Source organism: Peromyscus californicus, unplaced genomic scaffold, assembly GCF_007827085.1.
Source record: "Peromyscus californicus insignis strain IS unplaced genomic scaffold, ASM782708v3 Scaffold_5__1_contigs__length_169319896, whole genome shotgun sequence".
In the NCBI taxonomy this organism is placed as follows: Eukaryota; Metazoa; Chordata; class Mammalia; order Rodentia; family Cricetidae; genus Peromyscus; species Peromyscus californicus.
In genome coordinates this window covers 161,349,320-161,369,494 of record NW_026294573.1, presented here as the reverse complement: position 1 = coordinate 161,369,494, position 20,175 = coordinate 161,349,320, and the positions used below count along the sequence as shown (strand labels likewise).

The following is a 20,175-nucleotide window of genomic DNA, read 5'->3' as shown; positions in this document are numbered from 1 at the left end:
AAATAGTTGAATATTTTAGAAATCCACCTTCAGAGGCTGGAGAGACGGCTCATAGGTTAAGATGCTCCTCAGAGGACATGGATTCCATTCCCAGCACCTGCATGCAGCTCACAACCTCCCAAACTCCAGTTGTATAGACCCTGGCAGCCTCTTCTGACCTTCAAAGCCTCCTGAACACACACCATGCACACACATACACATAAAAGAAATCTTTCTGAAATCAGCCTTCAAACATGCTAGTAACTGCATTACAAACCTGTGATTCTCAAGATTATGGATTGTTCTCTTTTGGTGTATTTTTGTCTTCTCGCTTTTCTAAGGATCTTTGTAGTAACAATAAATGAAAATTTTATTTTAAATGTATCTTAAAATATGAAGTGAAATGACATGAGGTACTACTGTTTTATCTGTTAGAATGACAGGATGGATCTTTTACTGTCAACAGTATGGTGAAGGTTTACGAAGCACTGTAGTAGAGTCTTCAGAAAAAGAAGAGTAACAGGATACGCATGGATTTCTAAGAGGTGATCTAGTGTGGAAATTGGCTCACCTGTTTATAGAGACAGGTCCGGATTAGCCATCTGCAAGCCAGAGAGCCAGAAAATGAATGATCCCCTCAACAGTGCTAAGAAACAAGAAGGTCAGTGATGTAACTTCCAACCTGAGCCCAAAAGACAGAGAGAGAGGCTAGTGTAATTCATATGGTACAGAGGTTCGAGACCCAGTAGCTCTGATGCACAGAGGTAGAAGGAAATGAATGTCCTGGCTCAAAAGGAAAAAAAGTAAATCTTGTTTACTCAAACTTTTGATGGATTAGGTTAGATTCCATCAAGTGGTTCTCAACCTATTGGTCAAAACCCCTCTTGGGGTCGCATATCAGAGATCCTGCATATCAGATATTTACATTGCAATTCACAAGAGTAGCAAAATTACAATTATGAAATAGCAACAAAGCTGGGCGGTGGTGGCACGTGCCCTTAATCCCAGCACTCGGGAGGCAGAGCCAGGTGGATCTCTGCGAGTTCGAGGCCAGCCTGGGCTACAGAGCGAGATCCAGGACAGGCACCAAAACTCACAGAGAAACTCTGTCTCAAAAAACAAAATGAAATAACAACAAAATAATTTCATGCTTGGGGTCACCACAGCATGAGGAACTGTGTTGAAGGTTGGGGCATTAGGAAGGTTGAGAACCACTGTTCTCAGATGCTACTGGTCCATACTGATGATGTAGGTTGTCTTTATCCAATCTACCTGCCCCAATGATAATTTCTTACAGACAAAGAGCATGATATGAATTTAAATTTCATATATTCTGATTTGTGACTCTTTGGCTGTAACAGTTTCCCTCCAGGTCCATGTGTTCTGTACAGTTGGTCCCCACCTGGCAGCACCGTTTGGGGGTGGGGGCGGTTATAAAACTTTCAGGGTCATCCAGCCTTTTGTGGTTGCAATACGAAGTTGTTATCTATAAGCATGTTGGCCTCATTCATAGCTCTCCTGGGTCACAGGTGGCCTGCGAGGGCGAGTTGGACACGCCCACCAGGAGGCGGGGCTGAGCTGCAGGAGGTAGATCACTGTGGAGCGAACCAGCCTTGAGTGTAGTAGCCTGAGCTCCTGGGTTCCAACTGCAGCCTCAAGCTCCAGCCGTCCAGTGACAAGCTGCTCCCACTGCCTGTCCTCCCTCTTGTGACGGACTGTGCCTCTCAAAATGTGAGGCTGACTAAACAATCCTCCCTCCCTTGCATTGCTTCTATTAGGGATGCTGTCACACTGGAACCCGCTAGGAAAGAAACTGACAGTGTGGACGTGCACAGGACTGGAAAACGAGCACACAGTTGTTACTCATGATGTGATATGTACACCACTTTCCACATTTATTACGATGAACACATTATCATCATGTGCATATACTTCCTCATACAAAATTCATTCTTCAAAAGTCTGTTTTGTACTCAACTTTCTGGAATATACCTGTTGCATCAAAAATACCTTTATTTAAAGGAGTATTTTAAGAATATAGGTAAATTTTAAGACATTCTATATGAGTCATATTAATCTTAAATGATATCATAAATTTAACATTAAAGCTCCCCAAAATAATATGTAATCATTACTGGAACAAAACTAGAAATTGGTTTATTTGCAGCAAATGTTCATCTTGAATCGAACTTATTAGAAAGCCAAGATAATCCTAATTATTCCTTAATGTGTAATGGAGTAGTGATTACTGTTCATAATGATTCCTCAAGGGCATTACAAGATTCTAAAATGCCTTCTGAACCGCCAAAGAAAGAACGCATTAAATTTAGAATGCTTCATTGTAAAAATTGTTTGATTGTGCTGAATTCCCTGGAAATTGACCACCCTACATTTGGTGTATACAGCTGGCTAGTTTGCCAATCTAAACTGTTGATCAGAATGTCCTATCTTCAGTGCTTTTGCGTAAACTAGAGGGTGCTGTGGGGTCACCTAAATGTGTCCAGAGAATGAGTGCTCAAATCCCTCTGGGCTTTTTACTCCCAACTTACCCTGAGGGTACAGGGCCTGGGGGTAACAGGAACAGAAAATTTACTATGGATCTGCTGTAAAGGAAGAGATCTTGCAGGTAACTCAAGACTAAAGTGGCACCCCCTTATCTGCAGGGGCCATGCACTGAGACCAGCACTGGACACTGAAACCATGGGTGAGTTGGGCAGAGTGGGTTGTTATTAACTACTAACAAAATAGAACTATTACAACAACTTACCATCATAAGGATTACATGGTTAGCGTCTCAAGCCCTCATTATACTGTAAGCCTTAGCAGGCTCAGCCTGAGACTTGTTTTCTTTCCTTACTGAGAACAGTCACCTCTTTACTTAGGGACTGCTAGCCACAGCTTCTTTTGACATCTCCTGTTGACTGGCATCTTCATGCCTGTGCTTTGGTGCCATCATTAGATACACAGTGGTGACCTGAGCACAAGCACCTCGAATACCAAGACAGCCGACCTGGTCATGGAGAAAGCTCCCAGGTGCCCATTATGCAAGTAGCACAGACAGTGTGCATGGACACAGTGAGCAAAGGATGTTTCACCCCTCGGGCTGTACTGAGCAGACAGTGAGAGACTTTGTCTAGCTGCTCAGTACATCAGGAAGAGAAGCAGGACTTGTGCATTATTTCTTTCTAGAAACTTCCATTTGATCTTTGAAGCCTTAGGTGACCATGGACACCTGAACCTGCAAAAGCAGGACTGTTTAAAGGGACACTGCAGGATCTGAGAGTGGCCCTATCTAAAAGTGTGTGACAATGGGGCTGTCAAACTACACTTGTAATGATGTGAAGGAACTTCAGCACAACTGCTATAGAGAAGGAGGAAGCTAGCCGGGCAGTGTAGTGCACACCTTTAATCCCAGCACTCTGGAGGCAGAGACAGGTGGATCTCTGTGAGTTCCAGGCCAACCTGGTCTATAGAGTGAGCTCCAGGACAGCCAGGGCTACACAGAGAAACCCTGTCTTGAAAAACAAAAACAACAACAAATCTCATACCCCCCCCCCCAAAAAAAAAACAGAAAGGAGGAGAAGGAGGAAGAGGAAGCCAGAAGGATGCAGGCACATGCTCAGTATGGAGAGAGCCCTGCTAGGGGATGTAGGATGCTCTCTACAGAGAACAGCACCAGGAGCCACTCTTCAGTGTTCCCTGGTGGGAAAATGATACATTCTCATCCTGAGAAATGGAAAACAGATGTGGAGGTTCCAGGTTTGGGACAAGCACTCTGAGCAGAGACACTCATGCTGGTCTTTTTGCTGCTTGAAGATGAAAAAAAATGCTGACCAGCACACATAGGAGCCACTGCCAGGTAGGTGCACAACTCTACTGAGAGTCCAGAGTCCCAAGGGAGTCGATGGGCAGCCAGTGCTGCAGCTGTCTGGCAGGTGTTTAGCCCTGCCTGTGGACAGACCATGACAGAGCTGTTTAAATTTAGGTTGTTAAGATTAAAGATAACGTTTCCAGGTTCTGGCTATTATGAATAGTGCTGCTATGAACATAGTTGATCATGTATCTTTGTGGTATGATTGAGCATTCCTTGAGTATATGCCCAAGAGTGATATGGCTGGGTCTTGAGGTAGTTCAATTCCTAATTTTCTGAGAAACTGCCATACTGATTTCCACAGTGGTTGTACAAGTTTACATTCCCACCAACAGTGGAGGAGTGTTCCCCTTGCTCTGCATCCTCTCCAACATAGACTGTCATTACTGTTTTTGATCATAGCCATTCTGACAGGTGTAAGGTGGTATCTCAGAGCCGTTTTGATTTGCATTTCTCTGATGATTAAGGATGTTGAACATTTCTTTAAATGCCTTTCCACCTAGATGCCCATCAACTGAAGAATGGATTAAGAAAATGTGGTACATATGCACAATGAAGTACTACTCAGCAGAGAAAAACAATGACAGCATGAAATTTGCAGGCAAATGGATGGAACTAGAAAATATCATCCTGAGTGAGGTAACCCAAACCCAGAAAGACAAACATTGTATGTACTCACTCATAAATGGATACTAGATATAAAGCAAAGAACAATCAGACTGCAACCCACAGAACCAGGGAGGCTATATAGCAGGGGGGACCCTAGGATGACTGTGGCTTAGAATAAGTTTTGGTTTTACTCAATTACTGGGCAAGCCTCAATGAAACATTTCACTATTAGGATAAGAATTTATACTGTATCAAGCTGATAATAGAAAAATAAATAAATAAATAAAAATGGAGGAAAAAAAGAAGAAACCTTTAAAAAAAGATTAAAGATAACATTATAATTTGGTTCTTTATTCACTCAAAGCACGTGAAAAATGCTTGATAGCAACATGTGGCTAGCAACTACCATGTCAGATAGTGTGACATCACCCCGGAAAGTCTTACTGCACTTGTACCGAAGCCAACTGGTTGGTGCTGGAGTACGATGCCGGAGCCTAGCACATTTTCAGACAATATGGAAGAATTCAAAGAACTTTGTGCTTGCCCCTGGCTTCTTTGAACTTAGACTGTCTCTAACTCCAGGTACACCGATTTACCCTCCCTTAGCTGGGAGCTCCTTAGCAAGGAAGTGTGGGGCTTCTGCTCGTATGGGTCAGCACCAAGGACACAGCATTAGGCATCCCTGTGGCCTGCTAATTGGCTTCACAGACCAGAGGGCACAAAATCCCATTCCCTCGGGTTGCCACTGCTGCTCCCATGCAGCTCCTGGCCACCTGCTAATAATTAACTACCCCCGGAAAGAAAAGAGTAAGTCTGACATCTTTTTCCCACTACAGGCCTTCAGGACCCGCTTGTTTCAACTGCTCCAATCTTTGGCTGATCCACACCAATGGGGAGAGAATTTCAGGGCCAGCTTGCCCAGTATCCCCACCTTGAAGACAGTCATCTCTGCTCAAAAAGGGGCAAATGTTTGTGACCCAAGTGGCCTTTATTAGTCATTGTGTGCTCTAGAATAAACGGGTGTCTCTAAGGACCTCCTGCTTCCTGCGGCCAATGCGACAACCTCCACCTCACCTTAAAGTTCACGGAGCCTGAGAAGAATGCTGTCCAGCTCAACAATTGTATCTTAAGCACAATAAGCTGATCTTTTAAAAAAAAAAATAGGGCCGAAAGTCAAACCTTGTAAAATAATTCCAACATTTTATAGTGTTGTTCTGATTGCATACAATTCCCACAAGAAGGGAAGTACCTTTAAAATAAGGACTATTCAGTACTAGTCCAGGATTTCCTCTTGTTGTTGATAATTTCCTCCTAACAGAAGACACGACACAGTGCAGAGCGAATTCAAAGGAGGTGTCCAGAGACAACGCGGCATCTACGTTCTGCAAGGAACATTGTTCAGTCTAATTGATGTTTTCCTTGCAAAGCAAGAGTGAGTGGAACTATTTTTATCCAGAACAGAATAGATTCTCCTAAACTTAGGGTTCCCCCAAACCCCACCTAGTTTTATATATATAGTCAGAATCACAACTTGTACCCTTGCAAACTCAACATTTCCATGAGATGAATTATAAACAAGAGGAGAGGTGAGGTGCTATGTTCTGAGCAAGCAAGCCTTAACCAGTCAGAGCTTTTTTAATCGTGGACATTCTGGTTCAAGCATCATTTTCAATCGATCCTGTCTTCCCAACAGAAATGGCTCATAGAAAAAACTTCTCTATTTCCATGAAGTTTAAAGATCTTCTCTCTGCTGGAACAGCGGCACGTGTGTCTTAGTCACCAGCTTAGCCTACCTATAGAGGATAACAACTTATGGTTATGTGTGGTCAAGTTCTCCAGGCGAACATCAACCTTGACTCTCGTATACACAAGGGCAAATACATCAGTCAGCAAATTTTGGCAGCACATTTTTCCAGTTTCCTCCCTTCAGTCAGAAAGGCATAATTCAACCTTTACAATCTGGTCTGATGTGCCAGAAATAAACGAACACCATCCTTTTGTCCAAGTACTTAAACATATCCAATGAAGACGATGATACTCAGCTTCAACTGAGGGCTAAAGTGAATTAGCAATTAGAGCAACAAAAATACTCAGCCGGGTGGCGGTGGCGCACGTCTTTAATCCCAGTACTCGGGAGGCAGAGGCAGGCGGATCTGTGAGTTCAAGGCCAGCCTGGTCTACAGAGCGACTTCCAGGACAGCTAGGGCTACACAGAGAAACCCTGTCTCAATAAACCAAAAAACAAACAACAACAAAAACCCACTCTTTCTTTGGCTTCATTTGTACCGCCAACTGTGTGCACAGGGTTAAAAGACAGGGATGGAGGTTCAAACAGGTTAGGGAAGCACCTTCTTGCTAGTTGGGTGTATTCTTTTTTTTTTAAGATTTATTTATTTATTATATACACAGAAGAGGGCGCCAGATCTCATTACAGATGGTTGTGAGACACTATGTGGGTGCTGGGAATTGAACTCAGAACCTCTGGAAGAAGAGTCAGTGCTCTTAACCTCTGAGCCAGCTCTCCAGCCCTGGGTGTATTCTTGAGCTAGTAATTCTTTTCTGGAGGCTTGGTCTCCTTATCTGTAAACAAGTGTAGTAACAGAGCCGATACATACAGGGAAGGTTTGTAGTTGGGGGTGGGATGGGGTGGTAGGGGGTACAGTGGAGGATGAGGGAGTAGTAGGGGGTGGGGTGGGGTGCATGGTGTCACACATCAGTGTAGGTGTTCTTGTTATTTATTAAGCAGCACAGTTTACCGTGCGAGAAAAGCCACGAGGTACAACAAAACCCACTATAAGAGTTTATTAGGGGAAGGGGAATAGAAGGGAGTGCTTAGGCCTATGAAAAGATCTTGCAGGAAGAAGGGAGGAGGGGTGTGTGGGACCGACTTTTATAGATTTCCCTGCACATGCACATATGGGCTTACATAGCTACGCCATGCATGCACGTAGATTACGTGATCATGCTGCACACAAATGACGTGATCACGCAGAACATGGATTACGTAGGATGTAAGGCCTTGGGATGACCAAGCATCTTGCTAGCTCATGCACAATCATGGGGGAGTGGCTAGGAATTCTAACAGTTCTCGTGTGTGTGTGTGTGTGTGTGTGTGTGTGTGTGTGTGTGTGTGTGTGTGAGAGAGAGAGAGAGAGAGAGAGAGAGAGAGAGAGAGAGAGAGAGAGAGAGAGAGAGAGAGTTTGTCTTCCTCTTCGGTGTTTTCCTCTACTGCTCCTGGCTTTATTTTTTTTATATCGGGGCTCTTATTGGACCTGGAGCTTGTCATTCCAGCCAGAATGGCTGGCCAGGAAGAACACAGGATCTTCCTGTCTCTACTCCTACAGTGATGGGGTTACAGGTGCTCACCCCTGCTCCCAGCTTTTACATGGATGCTGAGGATTCAAACTCAGGGCCTCTTACTTGTATAGCAAAAAATCTCCCTAGCTCCAGAGAAGTTTTAAAGGAATAAGTAACATAAAGAGCTAACCCTGAGGCAGGCTGTGGTAATTATATTCTGGGTGGCCTGTCACGTGATTGCCTATGACATCATAAACCAGCACCATCACATCGATGCTCTGGGCTCTGGTTCATGTTCCTCTCAAATGCAAATTCTCCTAATTAGTTTCTGTGAGTGGCCTGCGGATGGCTCACATGATCTTGGGTGCCCCAAGACATTATTTTTCTTCTCTCCAATTACACCTGCTCCCAAAGCTGCTCGTCCAAAGCTGTGGAGACCATAGGAGTATTTGCATCTTCCATATCCCCTCCTGATAGCCACGCATCCTTCGCATGAACCACAGCTGTGCCATTTTTCACCCAGCTGTTGAAAGTGAATCCCCAAGTCACACTAGGTTTCATTCAGTCTGAGGCTGTACCACACAGTCCCACTGAAATGACTTTTTAATGTTCTGCCTCTTTGTTTCAGGCCCTGGCACGGATCCTTGGAGACTGGGCTGGAAGAAAATCTCAACGACAGACGCCACACTGCATTCAAAACAACCCCTGGCTTTTGAGTATGGTTGACCTTGTTACTCTGTTCTCTTCCTGTGGGTGCTTTCTGGAAAGTGCCTGAGTCCTTCCTGTAAACCAACTAATGTTCCCAAGACAAGCACAGACATGTCTCAAGTCAGCTGGGGACTCTCACTCCTCTCGCTGAGGTCTCTTATCCTCCCTTGATCCTACCACAGAAGCCAAGAGCAATTCTTCAAGCTTGGTATTATTTGACCAAATATTACTAAGATGTTATGTGATAAAATACCGAAGAAACAGGCCAGATAACCTGCATGGAGCAATAGATAGAAGAACCAATCCTCCAACATTATCGTGCTTCCTCCAGAGGAGCCCTGAGCCAGGGGTTCCCTGAGTTACAGTCTCATCTCCTCACTCTCCTCCAGCCTTTTGCCTCAGTTGCGCCCTTAGCTATACGTTGTGCGAAGGTCCTCAATCCGTGCATCCAAAGAACAGAGGGACTCATGGTAGAGTTGGAAAGGACATTTGTGGAAACTTCAGATTATGTCCAGGTCTTACAAACCCTGAAGTTTGGTCCCTATTTGGGGACCACTCAACAGGCTGGGAATAATTTATCTTTGCAGATGTCACAAACTATGTGATTAGACAGACATGTGTCTAAGGGCCCTGAAGACTTCAGAAGGGGCCATGCAAAGAGAAGTCTCTGCAGTCCTGCAGCATAGCCTACGTCCCTTACAGCCACATGACTCATGCATTTTGCTGGGACCACAATAAGGAGGGATTAGCCCATCAGCTGACGGCTTCAAAGCTGAAGGCTTGACTTTGATGGCGCAAAGAGAAGCTGTCCACAGTCCCATCCAATGATCATGTCCTTTAAACTATCTTGGCCCGGCCTTCTTCCTTGCTTTTAGTCTGGTTTTGTTGTTGTTGCTGCTGCTGCTGCTGCTGCTGCTGCTGCTATTTGCTAGTTTTAAGTTTAGTTTCTTTGCAGTTGCACAGGCTGACTAAGAACCTTTTTTATCTTGTTGCTTTGAGCATCCTTGAAGGCCCCTCCACCCCAGAGGGGAGGGGTTGAGTATTGTTTTGTTCCTAGACTCTACAAATAATAGAAGAAATGATATTGTTTGCATTGGGTGCACCTGCTTCCCTGAACCAGGGGGAGGTGTTTTGTTTTTCCTTCTCAACCCCCACTCTCCTTTTATCTTGGCTGCACATACTTTGTTGTTTGGTGGGAATTTTAGTGGCTCCTGATTTCTTAGGGAACTTCCTATCCCAGGGAACTCAGAGATTCTCCCCAGAGGCCCCCAGAGACTATTGTTTTATTGTCCCCACCCTCCGTCCGCATGCACCGTATAAACAGGCACCCGAACATACAAGCTGTTCTTAAAGCAGCAGCAGAAGTGTGATCCTGCAGCAAGGTTGTCTGTGTAGTGTGCAGCCGAAACTAGGCAAGCATGCCTGAATGCGTTCTCACACCCAGGAAGGCACGTCACACAAAGAGAAAGGAAACCTGTGTGTCTGCTGTACACATTCTCTTCAGTCTTTAAGGCGGGGCTTCTAGCATGCCTTCCCCTCACCAGTTTTTCACAAACCAAACACTTAGTTGATAATGTGTTTTGAAGCAATTGTCTGGTGTATGTATTTTTATTAGGGATTAAAGCAAAATTGCATACTAACAGAATGGGTGGACTTGCTTATTTATTCCTTTTATTATCATCATTTTTATTATTGTGTGTGTGTGTGATGTGTCGATGGGAGTGTGAGTGTGGGCCTGGGGTGGGTAGGTACACAAGTGTCAGAGTTTGCATGTAGAGGTCAGGTCAGAGGGTGACCTTGGGGAGCTAGCTCTCTCACTCTTACTGGACTTTGAGATCACAGTGAAGTCATCAGGCATGCGTGGCCAGCGCTTTCACCCACTGAGCACCTCGCCGGTCCTTGTTTGTCTTTACGTGAAAGAATTAAAATTCGGCTGCATATTTGATACTGCAGCAAACAGAGCATCTGCAACACTTTTGGTATGTCTATGTTATAGCCTCGCATGAACATGTCGTTCAACATGGCAGAAGTGTGCTTAGCACCATGTTAGAGTGCAGCCCTTTCTGTCTGTTGTGTTTGTTGTTTGAGACAAGGTCTCATGTATCCCAGGCAGGCTTCAAACTTGCCCTGCAGCCAAGACTGGCCTTGCACTCAGGTCCCCCTGCTCTGCCTCCTCAGTGCTGGGAGTAAAGTAGGGCATCTCACCTGGCAGACATTCTGTCATAATCTGGAGTCAAAATTCATTGAAATTTTTTATGAAACTCAACTCAGTTTTTAAGATCAAACTTTCTTTTTTCTTTCTTGAGCCAGGCTATTATGTGGCCTTGAACACACGTACAATGTACCCCAGGTTGACCCTGAACTCCTCATATTCCTTCTCTGCCTCTCAAGTGCTGGGATCATAGGTATTCACCACCATGCCCAACTAAAATTCAACATTCAAACACAATTCAATCCAAAGAGTCACTAACTTGATGCTTACCTGCTAAGGAGTGACATTGAAAGTCTTTGTTTTCTATAACCAAGCTGTTGCTTTTATAAGAGAAGAAAACTTCACGCAGGGAAGATTGTATCTGTAATGTATATGGTCTCACATCTGAGTTAACGGTGTCACTCAGCATTCATGGGCACCGTGTGGCTAGTCAGCATGTAAGTGCATCATCCTCTGTGTGTTGTGTGTTCAGAACCCAGGCTGCAGTCAACATGTGGGTGAACCCTGCCGGAAAGACCCTGGCATATGTTAAACATTTGATTTTGTATTATTTTTTTGGTGTGTTGGGTATCCAGAAACATTTCTGTCACCAGATTTTTTTATACTTTCACACATGGAGCTGAGCGCACAGTTTCATAAGCTGTAGCTTGGGTGTGGGATGGATAGTGGATAAAAGCATTTGTCCCAGAAGTATGAGGGCCTGAGCTTGATTCCCCAAGCCTAAGGTGGAAGGAGTGACTGATCATCTCCTGAAAGTTGTCCTCTGACCTCCACACCTATCCCATGGCACAAAGGCGCTTGTCTGATCCTCCTCTTCCTCTTCTTTTTCTTGATCCTCTTCCTCCTCTTCCTCTTCCTTATCATCAGCATAAAAAGACACTGTGGTTTAATTCAACACGAGTTAACTCCCTGGATGCACAACTCGAGGAAATTGGTGATCTGCCCACCTGGTGCATTTTGTGAACTTCTAAATAGATGGAATCATGCCCTGCTTCATCCCTGTGTCTTAATGGCTGGCAAAGAACTTCACACGGGACGTGTTCAGGAATTATTTGTAGAATGAGTACTGAGTAGGGAGGCTTTGGAAAGCCCCTTCACAGCTCTGGCTCTGGTTGTCTTTGTGACTATATAACACAGTTGATGTCTTGAACTCATTCTAACACATCTCTGACTCCTGCCATCCAAAATGGATGTGGCTTCACCTCATTATGTCAGGATGATATGTACAAGGCAGTGGGGAGGGGAAATGAAATAGTCTATCAACAAGAATAAGTTCCGTTCTCACGTGGAAGTCTACAGAAAAACCACCCACAGATTCAAGTGGCTATCAAGGACTCAGCTGCCATCTTTCTGTATTGCCCTCCTCAATCCAAAACTCTGTGTTGTGTTCCGGACACCATGTCCTTCTTCTAGATCAGTAGGAAGAGGAAGTATAGGAAGACAAGAAGGCAATTTAAAAAAAAAAGATGTATTTATTTATTTTATGTATATGAATGCTCTAGCTGCATGGACACCTGCATGCTGGAAGAGGGCATCAGATGCCGTTATATGCTGTGGGACATTTTGATCACACTCTGACACTCTCGAGACTGACAACAAAGTTTACCTTGAATCAGAGGACAGAGCTAGCTAGTGACTGACCAGAATTAGCCTTAGAGGTTTTGGAAGACCCAGGACATACAGAGAGAGAGGAAGTAGTTGGGAGGAGCTTAGAAAGATTTATGGGCCTTTGGGGATCGAGGAAGGGGAGAGAGAAGAGGTCACTGGTCACTTCTCCAACCAATCAGGTTTTTACCCCAATATCTGACTCCCAAGTTTTACTTAATAATAAAACAATTTAAGTAATCACTTCACTTATAGATGGTTGTGAGCCACCATGTGGCTGCTAGGAATTGAACTCAGGTCCTCTGGAAGAACAGCCAGTGCTCTTAACCACTGAGCCATCTCTCCAGCCCCGAGAAGGCAACTTTTGCAACTGAGCCCACTTAAATGCCATCCTGGAAGCTCTGCTTGGCCTCGCACTTCTGCGTCATTGACTAGAATTTGGTTGGGTAAGATATTACCTGAAATACAAGCAGCATCCTATCGCTGCTTGGAAGAGGGGAAATGGATGCTCGTGTCATCCGGTGGTCCAGTCCATCACCTTCCAGCCCGGTTTGCAGTTCCAGACAGCTGTACCACCGACTTCCTTTGTTTGGAGATCTTCAAGTTTTCTCAAGTCCTGACACTTCAACCACTCCTGAAAAAAATTGGGGGAGTGGGTAAAAAGATAAAGTACTATATTTTTCAAATGCCAACTTTATAATTAGATTGTAGTTAGCTAAAGAGCTGCCCTCCATTCTGCAATTATATCAGTGTGTGTGTGTGTGTGTGTGTGTGTGTGTGTGTGTGTGTGTGTGTGTGTGTGTAAAACAGTGTTCATGGTAGATAAACTCCATTTATTTTTATTACAATCCTTGCTTTGAGGACTGCAACTGTGGCCTCTGTTTCAGCAGGCTGGTTTGTTCTCTGTGAGCCTTTAATACTCAAAAGTTCAGGCACCTCACCTTAGTCCATTTCCTTACTTGACCCCCAACTTCCAGAATCTGAGGAAGAGGTCTTGGCAGGGGCATGTCAGTATTCCCTTTAATAATAACAACAGAGAAATGGAGGTCAGAGGATTGGCTCATTGAGGAAGAAAATAAACATCTTATGCCCTGATATCAAGGGAAGACTTATGAGTGGTGTTGTCATATATAAGAAATGGAGACATTTCCTGGAACTGCCCAAATTCGAATACTTCCTCCAAGAATGCACCAGCAAAATGGGTCTGAGTAAGTCACTCAGACTCTTATCTTATTTTTATAATCTGTAAAACAGAGCTAATAATAGAGAATTAAGAATGTAAAACATTTGAAAAGAGTTTTGTGTAGTGCCTGACACACAGGAAACAATCAATAAATGTCACTTATTTCAGGTAGTAGTAATTCAACCGTCAATAATTTTTTTAGGCAAATTTTTGACTGCTTAGGGGCCTGTTCCTTCTCCAATCCAAAGCATGACTGGCTGAGCGGTGACCCAGTCACCAGAGACTCGGATCTTTTCATCAGCAAATTCCATCATCTGTAGCTCACTGCGCTGTGATCAACACAGCGCTGGAGCCCCAGCACAGACATCGTATGCAGGAGGCAGATATGGCATGATTACTATTATCCTTTCTTCCAAAAGTCCTGCATCCCTTCTGATCACAAATCAGTGGGCAGAATGTAGCCCATGAGCAGACCTAAGAAGTGGGGCCTGTGCAGACTGAGCACAACTGTCCTGTAAGAACCAAGATTCTGCTGCCAGCAAAGGGAACCATGAGCACACTAGCAGGCATGGTGAAGACTTGGGCACAGACATATTTGTCGTAGAATCTAGGAGTCTAGGAAAAGGGAGTGACCTCAGCCAGCGATTCTGAAAGTCACCAACGTAACAGGTGATGACAAACATTAGCCATAAATCCTAGAGATCTTCTGTGCCTGCAGAAAACAACATTTCCCTGTGTGTTCAGAAATTTACAAAAAGAGCCAGGCAGTCACTACCTATGGTGGGACACCTTGCACAGCCTTGATGCAGGGGGAGGGGCTTGGACCTGCCTCAACTGAATGTACTAGGCTCAGCTGACTCCCCATGGGAGGCCTTGCCTTGTTGGAGGAGGGAATGGGGGTGGGTTGTGGGAAAGGCTGGGGGGTAGGAGGAGGGGAGGGGAGGGGATCTGTGGTTGGTATGTAAAATGAATAGAAAATTTCTTGATTAAAGAAAGAGCCAGGCAGTGGTGGCACGCCCTTTTAATCCCAAAAGAGGTGGAGGCAGAGACAGGTGGATCTCTAAGAGTTGAAGGCCAGCCTGGTCTACACAGTGAGTTCCAGGACAGCCAGGGCTGCACAGAGAAACCATGTCAAGAAAAAAGAGAGAGAGAGAGAGAGAGAGAGAGAGAGAGAGAGAGAGAGAGAGAGAGAGAGAGAAAGAAAGAAAGAAAGAAAGAAAGAAAGAAAGAAAGAAAGAAAGAAAGAAAGAAAGAAAGAAAGAAAGAAAGAAAGATGAGAAAGAGAGACAGAGAGGGGGAAGGGAGTGGGGAAGAAATTTACAGAAAGAGTGGATCTTGGGCTGGGGTACAGCTTAGCTGATAGAGTACTTGCCAAGCATAAACTAAACCCTGGGTTCTGCTGTCCCACTATCAGAACTATGTACAGCTGGACATGGTAGTGCAGGCTCATAATCCAAGCACCTGGCGGGGTAGAGCCAGGAGGATCAGAAGTTCAAGTCAGCTTGACTACACAGTAAGTTGGGGGATAGCCTGGGCTACATGAGACCCTGGCGAGGAGGAGAGATGGGGGAGAGCTAAAGAGATATATCAGTGAGGAAGAGCACTTGCTCTTCAAGCCTGAGAACCTAAGTTCAGATACAGCACCCACATAACAAGTTAGGAATGGTCCCACACACACCTTGTAAGCTCAGCAGTGTTCAAGAAGACAGGAGGATTTCTGGGACTTACTGGATGCCAGCCTGGCTGAAGAGCAGGAACTCCAAGTTAAGGGAAGATGCCTTGACTCAGAGCAATAGGCAGACGGATAAAAGATGACATCAATGCCCCCTGGCCTCCATGAGTGGATGTGTGTGAATCCACTACATACATACATCACACGTGAACTCACACACACACACACACACACACACACACACACACACACACACACACGGAAGGAGGGAAGAAAGGAGACAAAGGACATTTATTGTGTGTTTTTATCACTAAAATAAAGAAGCAGGAGAACACTTTGGAGGTAATAGCTATGTTCTTATCGCATTGACTCCGGTGGTTATTTCACAGGTGTCTATCATCTCTAATTCACCAAACTGTATGCAATAAATATAAACAGTGGTTTTATATCAGACCTACCTTACTCAAATACTTTTTTAAAAAACACAAAAATACATGAGCAGGAAAGTCTTAAAGGAATAATGTGAATCTAGAATTGGGATCATATAGTAGTTACTACACAGACCTGCAGGCCTCATACCATTGCCTGGCTCTCGTTCAGTTTGTGTGGGATCCACTCTGATCCTCTGTATTTCTACCAAGCACACAGGTACAGCAGGCCATGCCTCAGAGCTGCTCATGCCATGAGTTCTCCTGGCTGCTCCTTAGAACCTATTAGAGGATTTGTGCTTCAGCTGAAGTGTAAGGGCATTACTAACAGTGGCTGTGGGAAAGGTGGTGGGGCAGTGACCGCAGAAAACACTAGCGCCATCTTTCTGTCTTTAAGGACTTGTTTGCATTTACTTCTCTTTGCCTGTGTATGCTTCCAAAGCAAAAGTGTGCAGGTGCCCACACAAGCAGAATAAGACATCAGATCCCCTGGCACCACAGCTACAGATGGTTGTAAACCAACCAGTGAGATTGTTGGGAATCAAACCCAGGTCTTCTGAAAGAGAAGCAAGTGCCCTTAATCACTGAACCATCTCTGCTGGAGACACTTTTACCTCCTCAGAATTTACTTAGACACTGATTTTCTAGAGGAGTTTGTTTGTGTGTGTTTGTTTTTTGAGACAGGGTTTCTTTGGTCCTACAACTAGCTCTGTAGACTGAGCTGGCCTTGAACTCATAGAGATCTGCCTGCCTCTGCCTCCTGAGTGCTGGGATTAAAGATGTGTGCCACCACCGACTGGTTAGGATTTTAAAAGACTATACATACACATTATATTATTTAATTCTAAAATAATACAATTATATTAAATTGCTCAATATATAATATAAAACATGAAGAAGGCATAAGTAACATATTTACAAATAAGAAGACACTTGTATAAATCTGGATTTAAAAGGAAAATAATTGACTTTACAAGTTTTACTCAATTGTCAAATACTAATTACCAGTCAATTAGAAATAAGGGCTTGGTAGTACTTTGTGTGACCACATCACTCAGGGTCATTTGCTTCTTAAGAGATAACAGGTGGGCAATCACAAATTCTTGGGATCCAAGCTCTTCGAGATTAGTCACTTCTCGCCTACCAATCCCCAGTGAGTGGAAGACAGTCCAGGAGTCATTTGGTTCCTTTTGAACAGTCCCGTGACCTAATGCCCTGCCAGCCTACAGGTCCCATCAAGGAGTCCAGTGCTTTCTCCTGCCCAGAACCTTCTTCTGGCCCGGCCCATCTCATCACAGGTTTTCCTGCTCCTGGTGCCTCTGCCATCCAACTTTGCATGTGGCTCTTATTCCTGGCCTTGCCTTACACGAAAGTATTTTGCACAGGGTCTGTGATGGCTCTTTACTAGAGATTATTAGTTTTCCCGTTCACCTTACCTTCTTGATTTAAACTAACTCTGTCCTCTCCCCCCTCCCTCCTGTCCCTCTGCCGTCATGTTTTCAGCAGTGTGCCTACCAGCCCATCACCCAACACAAGAATAAGGTGCTTTCTACAGCGCTAGAACAAGAAAAGACAGCATAAACACGTGTGAGAAAATATCCTGGAAGGGTCCTTGGTACCTTTACTTCAAATTCACATTTCTCATTTCTCACCAATGCTCATCTTCATCTACTTTTCTGTTGCTGTAACAGCATCTGAGACTGCAATTTATTTTAAAGAAGAAGAAGAGGAGGAGGAGGAGGAGGAGGAAGAGGAAGAGGAGGAAGAAGAGGAAGGAGAAGAAGGAGGAGGAGGAGGAGAAGAAAAGATGCTTATTTGGCTCACAGTTCTGGAAGCAGAGAAGTCTAAGACTAGATGGCCACATGCAGCACAGTCCTTGTGGCACTTCGGCTCACAGTGACAAAGGAAGAGGGCAAACAATGACATTCATAAAGCACAGGGGAGGAACAGACTCACATTTTTAACAACCCATTATTCATAAATCCCACTAGAGCAGCATGAGTCACTCATAACCTGACACCTTCCCTTGGGCCCTACTTCCCAGCCCCACCACACTGGGAATCCAGGTTCCAACACATGAGCGTTGGGAAGCCACTTTCAAACAACAGAAAGGCTTTGTCATAGCATGGTACTCATTCAGAAGGAAGAAGAAAGGTAAGAAAGAAGCAAGGGAAGGAAGTTGGGGAAGGGACTAAAGACAGGAAGGGAAGTCAATGAAGAAGCATAAAGACTACCCGTAAATAGTTCCGTTGGCTGGAGACCTTGCAAACCCATCCGGTGATGATGTAGAGCATACACACAGGCTGGCCCACCATTCCTGGGTTAAGTTACCAAGATGGCCTGGATAATCACATTACTGGAGCACAGAGCACAGTGGAGTTTCTGGGCTGCAGGATATAATAAAAGAGGTGAGCTTCCTAGACAAGATTGTGAAGAACTCAGGGCACTTGGGGGTTTTCATTAAGGGTTGGACTGATCCTTAATCCTGCTTTCAGCTTTTTCCTACTTGATGTCACCCTGGTGTCCCAATAGACTATCTCCCTGGCGAGTGTACACAGTGGGCAGCACAGATGTGTGTGTGACCTGCCCAGCACTGAACGCTCCTCTCCACAGAGGAAGTCTAGTTGCTAGAGATGAGTAAGAATGGTAGTGCCTCAGTTAGCTGTCAGTGGCCAGATGTCATTGTCTTGGGCAGGGAGACACGCTTCAGATCTACTGACAAACGAGAATTAAGTCGGTGCAGAGAAAAGGAGAAAATCAGTCTCAACCAAAGGACCAGAGTTTATGCCCCGCCCACGGTCTTCAATCATTGAACAAAGTCTGCTGATCTGTTACTACCTGACTAGAGGGACATGGCTGTAGATGGCCAAAGGCTGAGACTTGCTTGGCTGCACTCGTGATCAGCCTCAGAAGCAACCCCACTCAGCACTGTTTCTTCCTTCGCTCTCGTCAGGCAGCCATGCTCAGCCTCGGCTGCACGCTTGCTTGTTTGCTTGTTTGCTTGCTTGCTTGTTTGCTTACTTGCTTGCTTGCTTGTTTGAAATCACCTGGGGAAGTTTTTAAAGCGCTGCTGCCACCTCTGGATCTTCTGATTTCACTAATCTGGGGTGTGAACTGGCTGTCAGGATTGCCTGAACGTCCCCCCAGTGACTCTGCATTTTTAACAGGCCCTTCTTACGCATCCAGACTTTTACTAAAGCTTTGGGAATTTAGAAAAGCATAATTCCAGCAGAAGGTGAAAAAAAAATACCTTCCAACTCTATTTTAAATATTTGTGTCTTAAAAACATAAGATTCTTTAGTTTATGTCCTCCTTTGGAAAATTCTGTTTTGAGAGAAGCAAGCAGAAACGTAAACTTAATTTCATCCCACAGCTCCTTCGCCTTCCCTCAAGACCTTTCCCTCTCCTACTCTCACACCTGCCTCCAATGCTGGTGCCTCCTGCGTTTGCAGCCCTAACACACACCCCTACAGGAGCTAGTTGTTCCTGAGACGACAGGGAGGAGCTGGGAGTCTGGGGACCAGGCTGGGAATTACCAAAGACATTCCACCTGGTGGGAGCAAATGGCCCCATCAAAGTATCTACAGAAATGATGTGGACTCTGGCTAGGCATCTGTAACCGTACACAAGGTTCCAGGCCCTCTGGGTGGCTGGCCACCTTTTCTTCCACCAGATGACAAGAGATCAGGCAACATTCCAAAGTTAGGTGCTGCCACTCTGTGATCTTTGTTGCTGCTCCAGAACTTCCTACTCCCCCCCTCCACTACCTCAGCCCAACCCAACAGCAGGATATAACTGTCCCTGAACCAGGGTGAAAATGAGGGTGAGCAGACAAAGAAGAGGTTGTTGTGCTGTTTTGAAGACTTCGCTAGGGGTGGGGATGTGGCACAGTCCGTAGGGCGCCCACACAGCATGCACAAAGTCTCAGGTTCAGTCACCAACACCACCTAAACAGGGCAAAAACTGAAGGGGTTGAAAAGGCTTAGTACAGTGATAAAGGAAGTCAAAGAAGGTAAATGGTAAAGTAACCTATTCCTGGATTTAAAGAACTTATATTGTTAAAACGTACGTTACCACCCAAAGTGAGCTACATAGACTCAGTGGAAGGCCTTCTGTGCAGACATATAGAAACAATTCTAAAAGTCACATACGGTTATTCACAGAATACCGACTACAGTTAACAATATTGTATTCACAGAAATTGTTAAGAGAAGGGGGCAGGTGAGATGATGAGTGGTGAAGAGCACTGGCTGCTCTTCCCAAGGACCTGGGTTCAATTCCCAGCACATACACATGGTGGCTCACAACCATAACTCCTGTTCCAGGGGATCCCATGTCCTCTTCTGACCTCTAGCACCAGGCACAGACATGTATGCTGGCAAAACACCTATACACATAAAAATAAACTAATCAATTAAAAGAAAAGAATTTTCTTCCTTGTCTATGGAAATTTGTTGAGAGGATTTTAAATGTTCTTGCCACTGACAAGAAGAGGTTGGTGAAGCACATATTAATTAGCTCAATAGAGACAAGATAACACATTGTGCATGATAGATATATACACATTTTCCGTTATGATTTCAGGATGTTTTCATTACATGGAGATTAGAC

At 44.7% G+C, this 20,175-nt stretch overlaps 1 long non-coding RNA gene across 2 annotated transcripts in view; it reads right to left on the bottom strand.

Annotated features, from left to right (window-relative positions):
* Positions 1–13,001, bottom strand: part of LOC128097407 (uncharacterized) — a 64,544-nt gene extending 51,543 nt beyond the window's left edge. For both annotated transcript variants that reach the window (XR_008213855.1, XR_008213856.1), the window contains exon 1: positions 12,740–13,001. This is a non-coding gene — a long non-coding RNA (uncharacterized LOC128097407). The remainder of the gene's footprint in view (positions 1–12,739) is intronic.
* Between the last annotated feature and the right edge of the window lie 7,174 nt (positions 13,002–20,175).